This window comes from Canis aureus, chromosome 29 (assembly GCF_053574225.1).
Source record: "Canis aureus isolate CA01 chromosome 29, VMU_Caureus_v.1.0, whole genome shotgun sequence".
NCBI lineage: Eukaryota > Metazoa > Chordata > Mammalia > Carnivora > Canidae > Canis > Canis aureus.
The window spans coordinates 3,785,359-3,804,104 of record NC_135639.1 but is presented as its reverse complement, the minus strand read 5'-3'; the positions used below and the strand labels follow the sequence as shown (position 1 = coordinate 3,804,104).

General features: G+C 51.9%; 1 long non-coding RNA gene across 4 annotated transcripts in view; it reads left to right on the top strand.

The window, feature by feature from the left end:
* The window catches only part of LOC144300936 (uncharacterized), an 87,163-nt gene that overhangs the window by 24,491 nt on the left and 43,926 nt on the right, over window positions 1-18,746 (top strand). For all 4 annotated transcript variants that reach the window (XR_013367680.1, XR_013367682.1, XR_013367679.1 and 1 more), the window contains exon 4: window positions 14,449-14,826. This is a non-coding gene — a long non-coding RNA (uncharacterized LOC144300936). The remainder of the gene's footprint in view (window positions 1-14,448; window positions 14,827-18,746) is intronic.

The window sequence follows — 18,746 nt, the reverse complement described above, 5'->3', positions numbered from 1 at the left end:
GATCTGATTTATCAGATTACCCTATTTATTACAGTGCAGGTAGGGGCTAGAGAGAACCCTTTTGTCTCATTTTCATCCTCTGGAAAAGGAAAGAGGTCCAAGGGAACCAGGTGAATCTGCTCCCCGGCCCAGGCAGGTGGGCCGGGACCCCCGGGAGGTGCGCTGGGCAGGCCTGTGGGAGGCGCCGTGCTGGGGGGGAGGCGACGGAAACGGAGCAGGAAACCTCCCAGGCTAAGGAACAGCAGCGGGGACAGGCAGGAATGGGAGAAGGCGTCAAAGACAAAGACAGGCCGTTTAAGTCTGGAAATAATTACGGCTCCGTGAAGACAATTGGATTCCACATTACCTTGGTCAGTGTCTGCAGCGTGGGGAGGTATTTGGGTTGGGTTTACTTTTTGGAGCTTAGCAACATAAATTTGTTGTCACTGAACTATTAAATACAATGGACACATGTTGGCAAAGAGGGTCCAGAGAGGCATGGAAGTTATTAAGGGAAATAATCGCCTAAATGGGCCCACTGCACGATTTTAATATCCCATGACAACACTCAATTGTCAAATTCAGCTAGAGTGTCCGGGATGCTACTAAAATTAAGCCAGAAATTCCTAGATTTATTCTTTTTTTTTTTTTTTTTTCCCAAGCCAGGATTAGGAAATGCCAGTAAGCCCTAAGCAAGAAATAAGCTGGGATAGAAGAAAGGATGGTGTCCCCACTTTATGAGATTTCTGCCATTAAATCTATAACAAATGTCTTTCACCTACCCTCGATGAAGAGGCAATGTGGGATTTTAATTGGACTTTTGGCTTTTCTTCATTTGATTTAAACCAAGGTAGAATTTCAAACAATAACACTGGAACACCTGGTTAACACGTTAGATGATATGCACCGTTGTAAATTGTGGTTTTAATAGTTGCTCACTGGGGGATTTAAAAGGGTCTCATTGTTCTGTTTGGCAGATATTAAAAAAAAAAAAAGTCACCAACTACTGGGATTTAAAAGCCACACACGTGATTTCAAAGCTGCTCAGATCATGAAATTGAATCATTTGACCCCTGCTTGTGGCCACTTTACAAGGGGCGACTCGTGGCCCCATGATGGACTTCTCAAGTTTTTCCAAAGTCGGATCGCGCTGGAAGGTTAAAGAAACATGGCAATTCTGTGCCTGTAGGATGACTGGCGCGAGTTCTGGGAGTGGCGTGGAGAGGCAGCGCGGTGGGTGCGGCGTGCGCACACCTGCCGTGCCCAGCGCTCTCTGCACCCCGTGCACGCGAGGCCGCCGCTCCTCTCCCTCCTTCTTGGAAACACATGGAAGTTGCCCCAAGGAGGCTCTGGTCCACCCACCCGGGCTTGCTCGCGGGCTTCCGTGTCGCCAGCCCTCTCCTCGTGGGCAGGGGGCCGCTCCGTCTGCAGGCCCCCGAGGGTGACCGTATTTTAAAGTGACAGTTTTCAAAATGCCTGCAGGGCTCCCGCCCTTCCTCCCAGCTGTGGCCCCACCTCGCCGCCTCCCCACCCGAGCCTCGGAGGGCGCAGAGGGCACAGATGCAAAACAAGGACGGCGGCCGCCTTGCCTCCCGAGGGACGGGGACCGCGCACAGGTGCCCTCGCGGCAGCAGCAGCCCCCACCCCGCCTCCCCTGGGCGCCTGCGGGGTCATCGCAGCCCAGCTCGGGGTGGTGGGGGGACAGGGCGGGCCCCCCCACAGAGCCCTCCCCCGCGGCCCACCCCCGTGGGTCTCCCCCCAGGTCCTCCCCCGCTGTCCTCCCCACGGCCGGTACCCCGTGGCCTGTGCCCAGAGGGACGTCGTCTCAGAAGGCGGAGCAGATAAAGGGGCAGAGGCGGGCTCCAGAGGCGCGCAGCCGCAGACACCACCGTGGGCCTCCGCTCAGGCTGTTGTTTCAGGACAAGCAGTTGAGCCCAGAAAACTGCCCTGTAGCCCGGCGGGGTGGGGCCGAGCCCCCACGTGCCCACGCTCCCTGCCCTGCCCTGCAGCCCGTGCAGACCGCCGCACTCAGGACCTGGAGGCGGTCTGACTTCCAGCCTGTCCTTCTGGAAGCTTCTCTGAACTTGCCTGTCTCCTAGAAAAAGGCCTCAGTGAACAAGGAAAGTGTCCTACTAAGGGGAGGACACCCAGAGGCCAGTCTACACACCGTGGGTGCCTGTTCCTCACACAGTGGGCGCCCTGTTCCTCACACACAGTGGGTGCCTTGTTCCTCACACAGAGCAGGTGCCCTGTTCCTCACACAGAGCAGGCGCCCTGTTCCTCACACAGTGGGCACCCTGTTCCTCACACAGTGGGCGCCTTGTTCCTCACACAGTGGGCGCCCTGTTCCTCACACAGTGGGTGCTGTTCCTCACATACAGCAGGCACCCTGTTCCTCACACACAGTGAGTGCCTTGTTCCTCACACAGAGCAGGTGCCCTGTTCCTCACACAGTGGGCACCCTGTTCCTCACACAGAGCAGGCGCCCTGTTCCTCACACAGTGGGCACCCTGTTCCTCACACAGTGGGTGCCTTGTTCCTCACACAGTGGGCGCCCTGTTCCTCACACAGTGGGTGCTGTTCCTCACATACAGCAGGCACCCTGTTCCTCACACACAGTGAGTGCCTTGTTCCTCACACAGTGGGCGCCCTGTTCCTCACACAGTGGGTGCTGTTCCTCACATACAGCAGGCACCCTGTTCCTCACACACAGTGGGCGCCCTGTTCCTCACACAGTGGGCACTCTGTTCCTCACACAGTGGGTGCCCTGTTCCTCACACAGTGGGCACCCTGTTCCTCACACAGTGGGCGCCCTGTTCCTCACACAGTGGGCACGCTGTTCCTCACACACAGTGGGTGCCTTGTTCCTCACACAGAGCAGGTGCCCTGTTCCTCACACAGCAGGCACCCTGTTCCTCACACAGTGGGCGCCCTGTTCCTCACACAGTGGGCACGCTGTTCCTCACACACAGTGGGTGCCTTGTTCCTCACACAGAGCAGGTGCCCTGTTCCTCACACAGCAGGCACCCTGTTCCTCACACAGTGGGCGCCCTGTTCCTCACACAGTGGGCACGCTGTTCCTCACACACAGTGGGTGCCTTGTTCCTCACACAGAGCAGGTGCCCTGTTCCTCACACAGCAGGCACCCTGTTCCTCACACAGTGGGCGCCCTGTTCCTCACACAGTGGGCGCTGTTCCTCACACAGTGGGCGCTGTTCCTCACCGACAGCAGGGCGCAGCGCTCGCTGAATCAATCTGTCCGAGCGCTCTGCCCGGCGCCCTGTCAGAGCCGGTGTTTGTGGCATCTTTCTGCTTCACAGGAGGACATGACGGGGGAGCGTGCGGGGAAGGTCAGCTCGTTGTGTCACATCCTGCTGAGGCAAGGAGTTCGGCAGGAGAGAGCAAGGCAGTCAGACTAGAAGGGCACCTCGTTATGTGAGAGGTATCGTCGGGGCGAGGCCTGCTCGAGGAAGCCGTAACTGTTGAGGAACTGGTCGCCCAGATCGACGTGACTTCCGGGCCGCAGCGGGGAGGCCCAGCGTTCCTGGGTGGCCTCCGTTTGCGATTCCTCAGGAGTTCCGGGGAGTCCCGCCTCTGGCCCTGAGTGTCCCCGCCTGGGCTCTGTCCTGCGGTAAGAGGTGGCGGCTCCTCCATCCTGTCAGCTCCAAGCCAAAGGGCGCCATCGCTGGTCATGTCACCTGCAGACGGTGAAATGCACGTTCGGCGGGTTGGATTTTTACGCTCTCACTGTTTTTACCTCGGATTTGGCTACGAGGATCTGAAGTTTCAACCACCGCGTTGGAAGCTGAGCTTCCCTTGGCTTAGCGGGCGCAGCCGCCAGAAGCTCCTTACAAACACCCGCGCCTCAAGTCCGGAGTCCCCCGTCACCATGCCGGGTGGCCTCAGAGTTTATTTGCTTTAGCCGAGCCTCAGTTTCCTCATCTGCAAAGTGGGGTAACGACGCACCTTTCACGACATCGCTGGAGCTTCCCCCGGTGCGCCGGGGAGGAGCCGACGGTGGCCCTTGCCCGCCCGCGGGCCCAGCGCGCCCCACGCGGATCCGGCCGCCCGTGGGCACAGCTCGCGCACGACGAGGCCGCTACGCGCCGGGACGAGGACTCGCCAGCCTGTGTCTCGGGCAGATGGACGTGTCGGGGTCACTCGGCCTGAGTGCGGCGCCTCAGGATCCGTTAGGCTGAAGGGGGCCTCGATGGCGCCGCAGCCAGCCGCCCTCCTGCCCTCCTGCCCTCCTGGCCGAGGGGCTTCCCGGAACCAGCGTCCCCTTGTTCTCCTGCACCAAGAGGGACGTCGGGCCGCGTGGGAGAGGCCCCCGCCTTGCCCCCAGCCGGCTGCTGCCTGTCGGCGACGCTGGGTCCCAGGGGCCGCACGCGGGCCGCGCCTCAGCCTGAGCTGCGGGAGCCCGCCAGGCCACCGGCGTGTGCGCGGCCGAGGGCAGGAGCTCAGCCTGGGGGGGCAGGACGGGTGGCACGGCCGGAGCGCCACTCGGAGCGCGGTGACCGGGGAGCCCGGGCCCCACGTGCTGGGGGGCAAGGAGCCAGAGCCCGGCCCAGCGGCAGGTGGGCCACCCCGGGAAGGGGGCCGGGTTGTCCGGGGCCCGTCCTGTCTGCCGCTTGCTGGCGGGGCAGCGGCTGTGGGTTCTGGGGGTGGGGGTGAGCGCGGCCCCCCGGGGCAGCCTGGCCCACCGTCCTTAGGGCAGCAGCACCGGTCCGCTGCGGAGGGGAACCCCGCAAGCCGCTGAGTCACACGCCTCGGTGACCTCCGTCCAGGGCGGCCCGTAGAGCGCGCACCGCGAGCCCGAGGACCTCCAGGGCCCCCGCGTGCTGTGTCCGTGGACGTGCACTGTGTATACGCGCATGCTAGGGCTGGACACGTGCTGCGCGTGCGTGTGCCCTGTACCTGCGCATGTGCGTGCATATAGGTGCACACTTGTGAGTGTATGCGGGTGTGCACACGTGTACATCTGTGGTGTACGCATGTACATGTGCACGTGCCTCTGTGCATCTGTACGTGTGGAGGCACCTGTCATCTGAGAAGTGATGCTCAGGCTCAGGCCAGATGAACAGTGACAGAAGAACCACGGATGTGGCTCAGAACAACTTGTGGCTCCGCCATTTTCAATCTGACCTTAATTTTTTTATGTTGACAGCCACTTAGAGTGTCTGCGTTCTCTCGCTACGCCCTCCCCGCTGCTCACTTACCCAGGAGGCACCCACATGGCTAGTAGGCACCCAGATACCCGGTAGGCACTCAGGTGTCCAGTAGACATCCAGGTGTCAGTAGGCACCTAGGTGTCCAGTAGGTACCCAGGTGTGCAGTAGGCACCCAGGTGTCAGTAGGCACTCAGGTGTCCAGTAGACATCCAGGTGTCTGGTGGGCACCCGTATATTTGGTAGGCACATAGATGTCCAGTAGGCATCCAGGTGTCCAGTAGGTACCCAGATACCCAGTAGGCACCTAGATGTCCAGTAGGCATCTAAGTGACAGTAGGCACCCAGGTGTGCAGTAGGCACCCAGGTGTCAGTAGGCACTCAGGTGTCCAGTAGGCACCCAGATGTCCAGTAAGCATCTAGGTGACATTAGGCACCCAGGTGTCAGTAGACACCCAGGTGTCCAGTAGGCACCCAGATGCCCAGTAGGCACCCAGATGTCCAGTAGGTACTCAGGTGTCCAGTAGGCACCCAGATGTCCAGTAGGCATCTAGGTGATAGTAGGCACCCAGGTGTGCAGCAGGCACCCAGGTGTCAGTAGGCACTCAGGTGTCCAGTAGGCACCCAGATGTCCAGTAGGCATCCAGGTGTCTGGTAGGCACCCATATATTAGGTATGCACCCAGGTATCCAGTAGGCATCCAGGTGCCCAGTAGGCACCCAGGTGTCAGTAGGCACCCAGGTGTGCAGTAGGCATCCAGATTTCCAGTAGGCACCCAAGTGTCAATAGGCACCCAGAGGTCCAGTAGGCACCAAGGTGTGGAGTAGGCACCCAGATGCCCACTAGGCATCCAGATGTCCAGTAGGCACCCAGGTGCCCAGTAGGCACCCAGTTATCAGTAACTCATGGATTTCCAGAGTTTCTCATCACTGTCAGAGTCAGGTGGCCACCTTGCCAAGACCAGCCCCCTCCTGCCACCCTTTCTGGCCTTGCCTGCAAACCAAGGTCACTTCTGCTCCGGCTCTTTGCCCTGACTGTTCCTGGGCCCCGAATGCCCTTCTATCACCTTTGCCAGTCTGGTTCCTTCAGCTCGGGGCAGACAATCGCCCATGGCCACCCCTCACCGTCCGGAACGCTCTCGGCATTACTCCTAGCTGTCACACATCGCGCTGTTGGTCTGGTCTTGCATCCACAGGTAGGAGACATGGTTGTGTTGCCCCCCTTGTGCCCAAGGCAGCACTGGCACCATGTAGGGACTCCGTGAGTGGCTGATGAGTGGATAGAGGGGGAATGGGCCACCCTGTAAGGTCACTGGGACCAGGAGGCAACTGCGGCCCAGTGAGGGCCGCCATCCGGCCCATGGCCCCCTGGCCCCCCATGCCAGAGCCCAGACGTAAGTCAGTCCTTGGGCTTCCGAGCCAGTACTCCGTTTGACAGTGCCACACGCAATGTGGGCACCGAGCATTCTAGATTGTTTTTCCTACTGGCAGCATTAACTCTTAGGGCAGGGAGCCAGTTGGCTTCCGAGGCTGTGCCAGTGTCCCCCGCTCTGCCCCTCGGCCCCCAGGCCTCCCCGGTACCCCTGGCCATTCCTGCAGAGTCCCCCTTCTTGCGGTGCTGGAACCTTCACCGCAGCGCTCCATAGGGAAGCACGCAAGGCCGTTTCCTTAGTCGGGAGTTTCAAACGACTTTGTTTTCCGCGTCATGTTGTAAACCTGCCTGTGAGCGAATATCACACTGTTTTCTGGACAATTCTGCAAAGCTTCCGCCTTTATCCATCCCATCCAATGGTGGTTGTTTCCGTGCGGATCTTTGGGACAGAGCGCTACACCTCACCTGCCCTGTTTTATTCCTCTCTCCTCTCCCTTTAGCAGAAGCGCTACCTTCAGCCCTGCAAGGAGGAGCTGCCCCTTCCCCGGCGCGGCAGCTGCGCGGCCGGGGGGCATTGCCCCGGGTGCCAGTGCTCCATGCAGCCGTTCTAGAACCGAGCGAGGTGCGTCGGCACAACTCACTTCAAGGCAGTTAATGAATTACAGCCGCATCATTACCTCTGCATGTTGGTTTTAAACACATATTTATTCTTCTCTGGCTCAACGGTTACTCTCCAGAGCGGGTCAGGGCTGCTGGCTGCATCTCGGCTCCGTCTCCTTCCCGCTCCTTCCTCTCCTACGTCCTACCGCCCTCCTTCTCTCGCTTCATCCTCTTCGCCTGCTTGTCCTCGTCCTCCTTCTCCCCCTCCTTCCATCCTTTTAATAATATCTTTATTTTCCCGTGCCTGCTCGCCAGGACAGAGAAAGCAGGGCGGTCCTGACGGGCAGGAAGGGAGTCTTTAGCATCCGAACGCTCCAGGTCTGTGTAGACCCGGATCCCCGTCGTAGCTGGGGCACCACCTGTGAGTTGCATTTTTTTTTCCCCTTCCTTTCTTTCCGGGTCTTCTCCAGGTGGGCAGGGCGAGAAAGCAGGAGGGTGTGATTTCCTCGGACACCTGCCTTCCCTTCCTCCCCGGTCGCTGGCGTTCGATGCAGCAAGTGCGAGAGGAGACGGAAGGCACCTGAGTTACTGTACAAGGGAATTTAATTAAGAATATACACATTAGAATTTCAGTGGGATTGCCTATTTAATGTTACTTTATTAAGCCTTCTATCAAACCCTTTTTTATGTATATCAGTTGATATACAATTAATCTGTTCTCTTGTGAGAAAAAAAATAGCACCTCAGGTGGATGAACAGTGTCAGATGATCATAATTATAAGCAGCTGTTCACTTGCAGCACCTCTGGCCTACATGGGGGATGCTGTGAGCTACCACTCCTCGCAACAGCCCACCTCATTAGACTTGACCTTCCCAGCTGGGGATTTCATTTGTGTTTTTTTAATGGGTTTGTATACCGCAAATCACAACACCTTATGAAGACGGAGTCTTTGTAGCTGTAACAAAAGAGAGCCTGCGAGTTTACAAAAAAGCCGCCGCCGCCGCCGACTGGCAGGGTAGCGCCGTAATGCAGGTAACTTTTCAGCCACTGGCTGGGGAAAGGCGTGCCACCCCACGTCCCAGCTGAGATAAATGCCTTTCCTCGGCTTTGAAGCGCCTCTGCCCGGCGCAGCCACCAGCAGTAAAAAGTAATTGCTGAGTCTGGCTCGCGCCGTGGAGCACGGTGACAGTCGGCTGGCAGCCTGGGCGCCCGAGCCCCGGTGGAACTCCCCCCCCCACCTCGGTGGCCCACAGCCCCCCTGGACTCGGGGCGCCGCGCCCCCGGCAGGTGCAGGTGCCCGGCGAGCTGGCCGCCGCCGCCGCCCCGGCAGGTGCACAGATCCGAGAGGCGGCGCGGGTGCTGCGGCGAGGTGGGGGAGTCTTGGAGAAAACATCTCTGGTTTTCTTTTTGCCTTTCCATTTATGTTTGTAATAAACTCACTCTCATACAATTAGCCTCAATTGTTTTTATATCTTCGGAGGCAATAATATAGGCAGCCTGGGGAATAGAGCAGTAATCCGTATACCTGTGTTCATTTACCCAAATCACTATGGTTACAGCCAGGGCAAACTGTTTACTGTGAGAATCTGCGCGCCTCTTTCCAGCTACTAATGACCTTTCTGTTCCTCCAATAACATCAACAAACCGAGAGGCTGCCCACACCATTAAAGCCAATTGCCTCTCAAGTTACTGAGGGACTGGAAGGCTCTCTCATTTATTTTCTCTCATCTGATGTAACTCACATGCCACTTTCTTGTCTTTAAAGAAGGGGAAAAACTGTGGATTATTGATTTGCTTCTGAACAGAAGACCAACCTAAAAGCCCCGATGAATTGTCACTCATTATTGAAATTACTGAACACTAATTAAACTGGCAGCTCAAATCCCAGCAGGCCATACTCATCTGAAGCTGAAATTCAGACACTTGGGCAGTGGAAGAGACACAGCGTTAGCAACCACCGGGATTGTAATAAGCTTTGCATTAATTTTTGCTTCTTAAAGGCGCACGGTCCTGTTTGCTGCGGCCTGGGTGTACGGCCGAAGCCCCTTTCCTGTTTTTTTTATTTTTATTTTTTTATTTTTGGGGGGGGATGGTATTGGGGGGAGGGTGTTTTTGTTTTTCTTTTTCTTTTTTTTTTCTTTTCTTTTATAATTCTTTCTTTCTTTCTTTCTTTCTTTCTTTCTTTCTTTCTTTCTTTCTTTCTTTCCTCCTTCTTCAGGAACTGGTGATTCAAGTCTGTCTTCGAATTTCCTAGGAAGACTCAGCTTGGTTCCCCTGTGAAAAGAGAACATATAGTCCGAGACTCCTGCCAGAGAGCACCCAAAGCCGCAGGAAGACCAATCTAGCTGGCACAGGGCAGGCTGGAAGTTCAGATGGCTCCAGGAGAGGAAACTGAGTCACACTGGCTGGAGAGCGACAAAGCAGGCTTCCCAGAAAATGAACAATGCCAAACACCATTTCCAATTCATCAAGTCTGATTTACTTTCTAAAATATGCCTTGGCCTATTTTCAGGGCTGCACAAACTCCACATAAATTATGCATGATCATGGCTAATCCACCTCCTTTGGCTGTGCCTAAGTAGTAGCCCCTCGTTTGCTCAGCTTCAAAGGGGGCTGGTTCTGGGGAAGGGGCCGGTCCAAGGCTGAAATGGAGAGCTGATGTCCACAGTCGTGGGAAAGAGCAGAGCTGATTGGGCCTCTGGAAGGCCCCTGTACAAGGCCACGGCATGAGGGAAGGAGATGATGGATCATGGTCTCTTGGCCATGTGTACTCACACAAGGGCGTCTTGTGAGGACTGTTTCTTTCTTAAGAGGATTTTTTTTTTTTTTGGAGGAGCAGAACTATGTGAAGTGCACAGACGCTTTATTTGTAAGGGCCAGCAGTTAGAAACAACCCAAGTGTCCATCAACAGGTGCACGGATAAACAGACTGTGGTATGCACACAAAGGAACACCGCTTAGCCGTAAAAAGGAGTGAATTATTGAAATACACAGCAGAACGGTCAGAGCCTGCATTCACACTATAGTATGAATTGACGTTATCAGATTGCTTTCCTCCAAAGTCATGAAAGGATGTACATTTTATTTTTTTAAGATTTTATTTATTTGAGAGAGAGTGAAAGAGAGAGCATGAGCAGGGGGGCAAGGGCAGAGGAAGAAGCAGATTCCCCACTGAGCAAGAAGCCCCATGAGGATCCAATCCCAGGACCCTAAGATCATGACCTGAGCTAAAGTCAGACACTTAACCAACTGAGCCACCCAGGTGTCCAGGATGTGCATTTTAATAAGTATGAAGAGCATAGAGCTGAGGAAGTACTAGGAGCTGGCAAGGGCATATCCAGAAGGGGCCTTAGGGGGTTCCTCAGAGAGGAGGTGACCCAGGCTGGGTAAGCCTTAGGTGACAACTGTAAGTACAGACACATTGCATGTGCTGCCTTGGAAACTTAAAACTGAATTCCCTAGTTTTTGTCTCAAGCTGTTAGTGCCCGTCTGTACAGTTCTCCTGGCACTCAGTGTAGGTGGGGGGCTCGCAGGGGGCAACATCCACGGTGAGAAAGGAGCTCATCACAGTGACTGATTGTCATCCCAGGAGCCTAAGGTGGAGGAGTCTGTGATCTTGCAGGCACCGCACTCCCAGGCAGCTGGGCCACCTGCTCCCTCTGAGCTTCACTGTCTCAGATGGCAATAAACGGCATAGTGGCAAGGCTCTGCTAATCCTCAGGAGGACTGCTTGCTACCACTGCTGTGGAAAACAGGCCTTTGGCAGGGTTGATGTTCGCTCTCACTGGGACAAACTGCTCAGGGAATGAAGAAATCAGGCCGTGGTTCCAGGCTGGGACCCTCACTTTGGGGTGGGTCTGCTGTCCAACCTTGGGAATGTTGCATAAACCCTTTAATCTTCTGTACCCTTGTCTCTAAATTTCTGATAATTATTTCACCCTAAAAGTTAAGTGACATAATCTATATAAAACCATTTGTATAGTCCCAGGCATGTGATGAATGCTCAGTAAAAACGCTGGGTTCTTGACCCTTGACCTTGGGATTTTCTCTGCGGCTCTGGTGGCTTGCACCAATTATACATATGTTTTGCTTAGTGCCTTGGCTGTACTCACTCTGGGCTACCTGGCAAGGTTCACAATATTCACTCAAGTTGCTGCATATGCCCCCTTATACTTTCTATCAGTGAGCAATGGGATCCCTGTGTCTTCTCAAAAAATCTTATATCCTTCTTTATGAACTTATTTATCCACTTATCTGTTTATTCATCTGCCTCATTAGGAGCATGTGAGAGATGAAAGCACCTCTCTTTTAAGAACCTCCATGCCTGGCTCCATTCCTGCTCAACATTTAGCAAAGGAGTGTTATTGTCAGTTCCCCCCACACCATCCCATCCCATTCCTTGAGATGGCTTGCAAAATTGTGTTGCTGTAACAACGTTGATAATGAGAATCCGCATCTCTGGAGCCACACTGGCCTGCTGAGTACCAGGTACCTGTTGTTCGTGATGCACGCACAACTCATGTAATTCTCAAACATAGGCCCAATTAATTATTGTAATTTTATTGATGGAAGGCACAGGGAAGCCAGGTTACTTGCCCAAGGTCACACATCAGTGGTTAGGGAAGCAAAACAAATAAACAAGATTTTAGGTCAAAGAGGAAACACATTTTTTAAAAAAGATTTTATTTATTTATTCATGAGAGATGAGAGAGAGAGAGAGACAGAGACAGAGACAGAGACAGAGACACAGGAAGAGGGAGAAGCAGGCTCCATACAGGACTCCAGATGTGGGACTCTATCATGGGACCCCAAGATCATGCCCTGATTCAAAGGCAGATGCTCAACCACTGAGCCACCCAGGAGTCCCAGGAAACAAATTTTGAATAGCAGAATTGATCCAAGTGAATGTAAGGCAAATGGATCTTGTCTTGTACAACCACCAGAGTTAGCTCATGAGTAAAGGACTGTTTTGCCTGACATCAAAACAATAAGGAGAATATGATCAGTTACAAGATTTTAACTTAACCATAAAATGCCAAGGTACTGGTTTCTTGGCAGAAGTGCAGGTTTCTGTTGTGATGAATGGCAGGATCCCCATTCACATCCATACTGATTTCTAATGTAATACGCTGACACTCTAATAGGGACCGTATTATGGATACGCTTGTGGATATCTCAAAGCCAAAAAACAAGGAGATCAGAGAAGAATACTCAATTGTACTTAATGTTATTTCTATTCTTTTTTTTTCCCAAAGATAATTATGTCTTTCAGGTCAGACACTTTGTCTTCACATCCACTAGTACTTCCAAGTGATGGTAGTATTTTATATGGCTCCACCACAAAGCGTGTTCAAAGTGGGTCACATTGTTTCTTGTTCACTCCATCTGTGTGTGTTTTGAACCATTTTTTCCCCTTGCTGGTTGCAGAGTAGTGTCTTTTATTCCAGGATTTTAGAGACAAACTTTACAATTTAAATACATGCTCTAGCAAAGATTACATTTGAAAGGACAAGAACCTTAGCACACTTTTATTTCCTCCCAAACCTTCCCCTGAGTCCCACAGCATTGCCTGGGAGTTTATTTTGAGCTTATTGATATATATATATATATATATATATATATATAGGTCTTAGTCATCTCTGGCCACTGTAACGAAATAACACACACTGGGCATCTGAAACCAGCGGCAATTTCTTCTCTCATGTTTCTACAGGCTAGATATCCAGGGAGGGCTCTTTTCCTGGCTTGCAGATAGCCACTTTCTCACTGTTCTCATGTGGAGAGAGATAGAGACAGACATAGAGACAGAGATGGGAGGGAGGGAGAGAGACAAAGAGAAGGAAGGACAGTGGGAAAGAGAGAGGGAGATCTCTGGTGTCTCTTCTCAGAAGAACACTAATGGCATCAGATGAGGACTCTACCCTTACTACCTCCTTTAAGCTAATTATTTCCTTAGAGGCTTCATCTCCAAAAATAGGTACATTGGGGGTTCTGGCTTCAATGTATAAACTGGGGAGGAGAGGCACATGAACTTTCATTCCACAACATATGCCTAGGGGTTAATACCTTCATTATTGTGTCATTATTATTATTATTATTATTATTATTATTATTATGTTTCCTTAAAAAAAAGATTTTATTTATTTATTCATGAGAGACACACAGAGAGATAGAGAGGCAGAGACACAGGCAGAGGGTGAAGCAGGCTCCCTGCAAGGAGCCTGATGTGGGACTTGATTCTAGGACCCAGGGATCATGCCCTGAGCCAAAGGTAAGCTCAACTGCTGAGCCACCCAGGCATGCCTATTATTCTGTTTCAATGCCACTTATTATTTTTTTCTTCAATATTTATGTATTTACTTACTTATTTTTTGCTATTGGCTGAATTTCATTCCTTGCTTTGTGAAGTTTTGTTTTGTTCTATTTTGATTTTTCCTGTGATGCATCCCTAAGTATTTTTCATCAGGGGCCTGACTATCCGATTTCTTGTCCATCTGAAAAATATCCCTATTTTAGCTTTAATACAGCATGGTAACTGGAATGAATACAGAACTTTAGATCTGCCATTATTTTCCTTCAGCATCTTGAGGATGTTGTTTTATTACCTCCTCTTCTGTTGAAGCTGATGAGAAGTCAGCTCTAAGTCAGGTCGTTATTTTGTACCTGCTCTATTTTCTGTGTCTCACGGTTAGTTATTTGTCTTTAGTGACTCATTAACTATGTAATCATCTCTTGAGTTCTTCCATATTTCTACTTTTCATTCCCACAATTTCTAATTGGTCTTATTTTCCATAACTGTCATCTTGTTTTATAGCCACCGAGTCTTTCTTAGTCACTACTTGTTATCATTCCATATATATTAATCTGCTCTTTATCTCATGGAGGCTTTAACAATGACTTATACCGAAAGCCCTCTCAGTTTGCTCTCTTATCTCCAGTTAGTGGAGTCTGTTGACTCAGCCATGACACTGGATCCATGTGCTTGCAGCTCTGGTCGGGGAAATCATCTTCTAGGAGATTTCTCTCTTCCCAGGTCTGAGCTATGACAACATCCCTGTGGAATGGATCAGATACCTCTTTTCTCCACTTCCCATCCCCTTGATTCACCTGCCACTCCAGCCACTGTTGAAGCAGCCAGCTGTCCTCACCTGCTGCAGAGGCGTGCCTTGCTTTCTGTCACCTTGCATGGGGCACCTGTGCAAACTCACCTGTCTTTTCCAACACAGGCACCAACCAGCAAGTGCGAGGGGGTTAACACTCCATGGGGCAAAGCCTGACCAACTACGGATAGGGGGCAATGGATAAATGCTACCATCTTCTTTCCCGCAGGCAACAGATGCTATGGTGCGTTCTTCATGACTCCTCAGTCTCCAGGATTGAGACCCTGTTGTTCATACCGGGGACCAGCTCAACGACACATCTTTGTAATGAACTTCTGATCTCAGTGAGCAGTCTCCCGTCCTGGGAAAGCAGATCACCTATCCCAGGTGCAAGAGGTGTGGCCAAGCATGGCCACCTGCTCAGTGTTCAGACTCCCCTTCAGCTCTGTCTCTGGACGTTACCTGCAGATCCTCAAACCCTAGCTTCCCATTCAGGCCAGCGCTGAAGCTCAAGGTGGCAAGAATCTGACCCACTAATAGGTTCTGAGAACACTTTGTTAGAGAATATCTTCCAAGAATCAGAAGAGTCTTCCAGCCTATGACTGAGGTAAAGAGTTGTGACCGATTTCCTGTTGAGTGCCAGTTACTACTGAGGCCAGGTTTAGATCTTACAATTCACACATTTCTTTAGATCTTATAACTTACCCATCTCTTCTCATAACGAATACCATTTCACCCTCAAAACTCTCCTAGGATGTAGACATTCTGGTGATGATTCCCAGTGTAGAAAAGAGACTCAGAGGCTCAGAGACATTCCCAGGTTCCCCTGCCGGTAGCAGATCATCCTGGTCATCTCCCTCTCCTTGAGGTGTCTTCTTCTCACACTCTCCAGCGAGAACATGTCTAATATCTGGGACCAGACCTGTGCTGGGGCAGGCACAGGATCTGGGCCCTTTCACGGGAAACATACCATCTGGTTGGGAAGAAAGGACTTAGCTGGATAGAAAGTGCACAAGTCCAATGGAACTACAAGGCACACACCTATGACCTCTTCTGATCTGCGTCCTAGAGAAATATCTGAAAGTCTGGAGGCTCACGGCGGAGGTGGCCTTGGAAAGTGCGTATGGTCTGTCTTGGAGGTTGGTTCCTACAGGTCCCCAAGCCCTTGAAGGGATTTTGCGGCCTTGCCTTGTCTTCCTTCTTAAATGAGGGAGACCCCTGAGAACAAACAGACTGAATAGTGGGGCAGGACCGTAGGGCAGGGCTTGCTGTTAAGTGAGCAGAGATGGGCACAGACCAGACCCAGAAAGAGATGTTTAAAGACAGAGTTTAAGAATTAAGATAAAATGCGGCTCCGGCGGCTGTTCCGAGCAGCGTTGACGGGAGCCTGGAGAGGCAGTTATTTAAGGACTTGAGAGAGACTAAAGGCTTAGGTCTAATCTCAGTGCTGCGCTCAGACTCCCAGCACGCTCAGCTCTGTGGCCCACGGCATGGGGTGGGGCGCAGGGCAGGCCGCCAGCCAGGCTGCAAGCTCAGGACCAGTGGGGACCCAGCGGTGCCGAGCCCCGCACCCCCCCTGATGGGAGGCACCCTCCTCACAGCAGGACTTGCTGATCGCAAAGCAGCTTGGGGACAGTCAGCTATCCCCACTGGTTGCCACATGGAGCATCTGCCCAGGACTGGTGCTGGGTGAGACTTTGAAGAAACCAAACCCAAGGCAGGAATTACCCCTTGAGCCCAAAGTCCCTTGCGTGACATCTTCATATTCAGGTGTTTTATCTGATGACCACCCTTTATTGCAAGTGCAGAGGGTGGGCTTGAAAGATGGAACAGCGTTTCAGAGAAAGGAGCAGCGAACCATTCTGGAGAAAAGAGAGGAAATAGATTCTTATGAGTCCCCAGAGAACTGATGATTGTAAAAAGCAGCACTAAAGTTTTCCCAGGGCTCCTTAGTGAGAGGGGCACCCTGACCCTACAGATGACAGAGAAAAACATCCAGGGGCTTGGTCAGATTACGGGCTTTCCCTGGTGTTGCTGAATCATCAAAGGGAGGACCAATGTTCGTGCACCTGCTGCCTCCAAGCCAGGATTCTCCAACTTTCTGTTGCAGGAGGTTGAAGGAGAATGGATAGAGGGTATTTGGAGGCAACAAAAGAATAATAACAGACACTTCCAGCCTGCATGGCCCCAAGGCAGCCCAGGAGAGGGCTGTCTGTAACCTGTCCGCTCCCTGCAAAGCAGGACAGGGAAGGGCCCATCCGGCTGGCTTGGTCCTCATGGCATCTTGGCTGGGCCTTCTGTCCACACAGGTGGCCTCTCACTCATCAAGGTGATGACTTTGACTTATGTTCCCAATCCCAGGAGAGGCTGAAGGATGTTCTTAAGGTTGTATGGGCCTAACTAGCTGCTCCTTTGCATCACAGGAGCCTCCCTGGCATCTTCACCCCTGTGCCATTGTCTAGCAAATTCTGCTCCTATCTATACGTTTTCTCACCCTGATCTTTATTAGTCAGGACAAAAGTCTGAATTGGGGAGAAAATCAATTACCTTTTCCATTAGGACACGTGTACGCACCAGATACCTTGGCAATGTCTGCGAGATACGTTTAAATAATTAGAACTATAGATCTTGACTTTGGAAGCTCTGTTCTCTAAGACATAAACAGATGGAGATTTTAAAAGAACCTTGGCCACCTTGAACTCAGGTGGATTTGGGACCCATTCTTTATTACGGATGATGCTCCTTTGCTCTGGTTACTGCCTCCTGGAAGGCGGGGTGCTGGGGTCTCCCATGAAAGACCTTGAGACCGCTGGGAGGCCAGTCACCTGTCAGGAGATCCTCAGGGAGGCAGGAGGCTCCATGGGGCAAATCCAGATAAGGACCTAGGGGAACTCCAGGTCTGCTCTTTTACTTCCACCTGCAGCATTATCAGAGGAGCTGCTGCATTTCCCAGCAGCTGGGCATGGTGAGGCCTGAGGGCTCTGGGCCAGAACCTCCCAGAATCCACCCCTCAGGTCAGTACTGAGTGAGGCACTGTCCACTGAAAAGGTGCTGTGAGTCACCTATGGAATTTTACCTATTTTAGTGGCAACAGTGTGAAAGTCAAAAGAAACAGGTAGAAATGATTTTGTAGTTTGTCTAATCCAATGTATACTACATATTATTGTGTCAGCATAGGATCGATATAAAAAGCATCAACGAGATATTTTCATTTTCTCCCCCACCTGAAGTCTCTGGAATCGGGGTGCATTTTATCCCTGGAGCAGATCTCAGGATGACTAGCCTCAGCTCTAGTGCCCCATAGCGACCTAGGCTAGGGCCTTGCACGTCGGGGTGAACAGCTCTAGACGATGCTATTGTTACAATGCTCCATGCATGCCAGTGTCCTCCCCAGGGCTCCTCCTGGCCTCGACCTTCCAGACGGCTCTGCTCACGGGGGCTGTCTGGCCAATACACTGGGGAAAGCACATCCATCCCCCACAGATCAATGATAGACACTTACGTGTTGTAGCCAAATGCCTTTGGAGTTTATTAGGCACCAGAATCCTTCTTATCACAAAACACCTGGTGATATACTACACGCAACTGATGCTCTGGAGCATGCTTTAGGAATCTGGGCTTGAGGCGGGAAAGCAAGGAGACGCTGAGTGAATGCGCTCTTGCTAATGCTGTGGTTTTGCTTTCCACTCTGGCAACAGAACTCTGACTTACTCATTCCTTCAACACATGTTACCTGGGAGTTCCCAATAATCCAGGTGCTGGGACACAAAGGGGGCCCCTGTCCTCATGGAGCATCTGGTCTGGTCACAGAGAAGGCGGCCATGAGTATGTGGTACAGTTGTAATATCAGCACGAAGAAGGATTTTGAGATTTCTGGAGGTGGGTGGGACTACTCAACTATACAGGGGATGAGGCCAGGCCCTCCTGTGCAGGCTTCATTTGGGAAGATTGATGAGAAGCGTGAGGATGGGAGGGAGGGGGCAGTCTGGGGAAAAGGTACTGGGGAAGAAGGCACAGCAGGTGGAAAGGCCCAGAGGTGGGAGCCAGCTTGGTGGGTGGACTTGTTTGACAAGGCTCATGGATCATTCTTGATGGCCCAAATCACTCCCCCAGGAGCACCCTAGGCTTGGGCTCCTTCCACATGTCTCCTGGTCTCCAAATTACTCCTTTTCCCAGAGAAAGCAATCTAAGAGGCTTGGAATCCAAACCAGAACCTGAGAACTGTTAGAAACAACAAACTGGAGATAACTTGGGTGTACCATCTCCTCTGTTGTATGTTCTCGGGCTTCTGCCTATAGTTTTGGTTTCCCTTTCTACAGAATTTTGTTTTGCACTGGAAAATATCTTTTGTTGTCCTCCGTTTTTTTTTTTCATTTTTCTGATTGCATATTATATAATTTTTGTATAAATTAATATATGTAATTTATTTCAGATATGAATGATCTATGCTCACACTTGGAGTTTATTTTGTGTCAGGCACTGATAATCTTGTTTTCAAATAAAGTTTTGATTTCCTAATCAAAATAT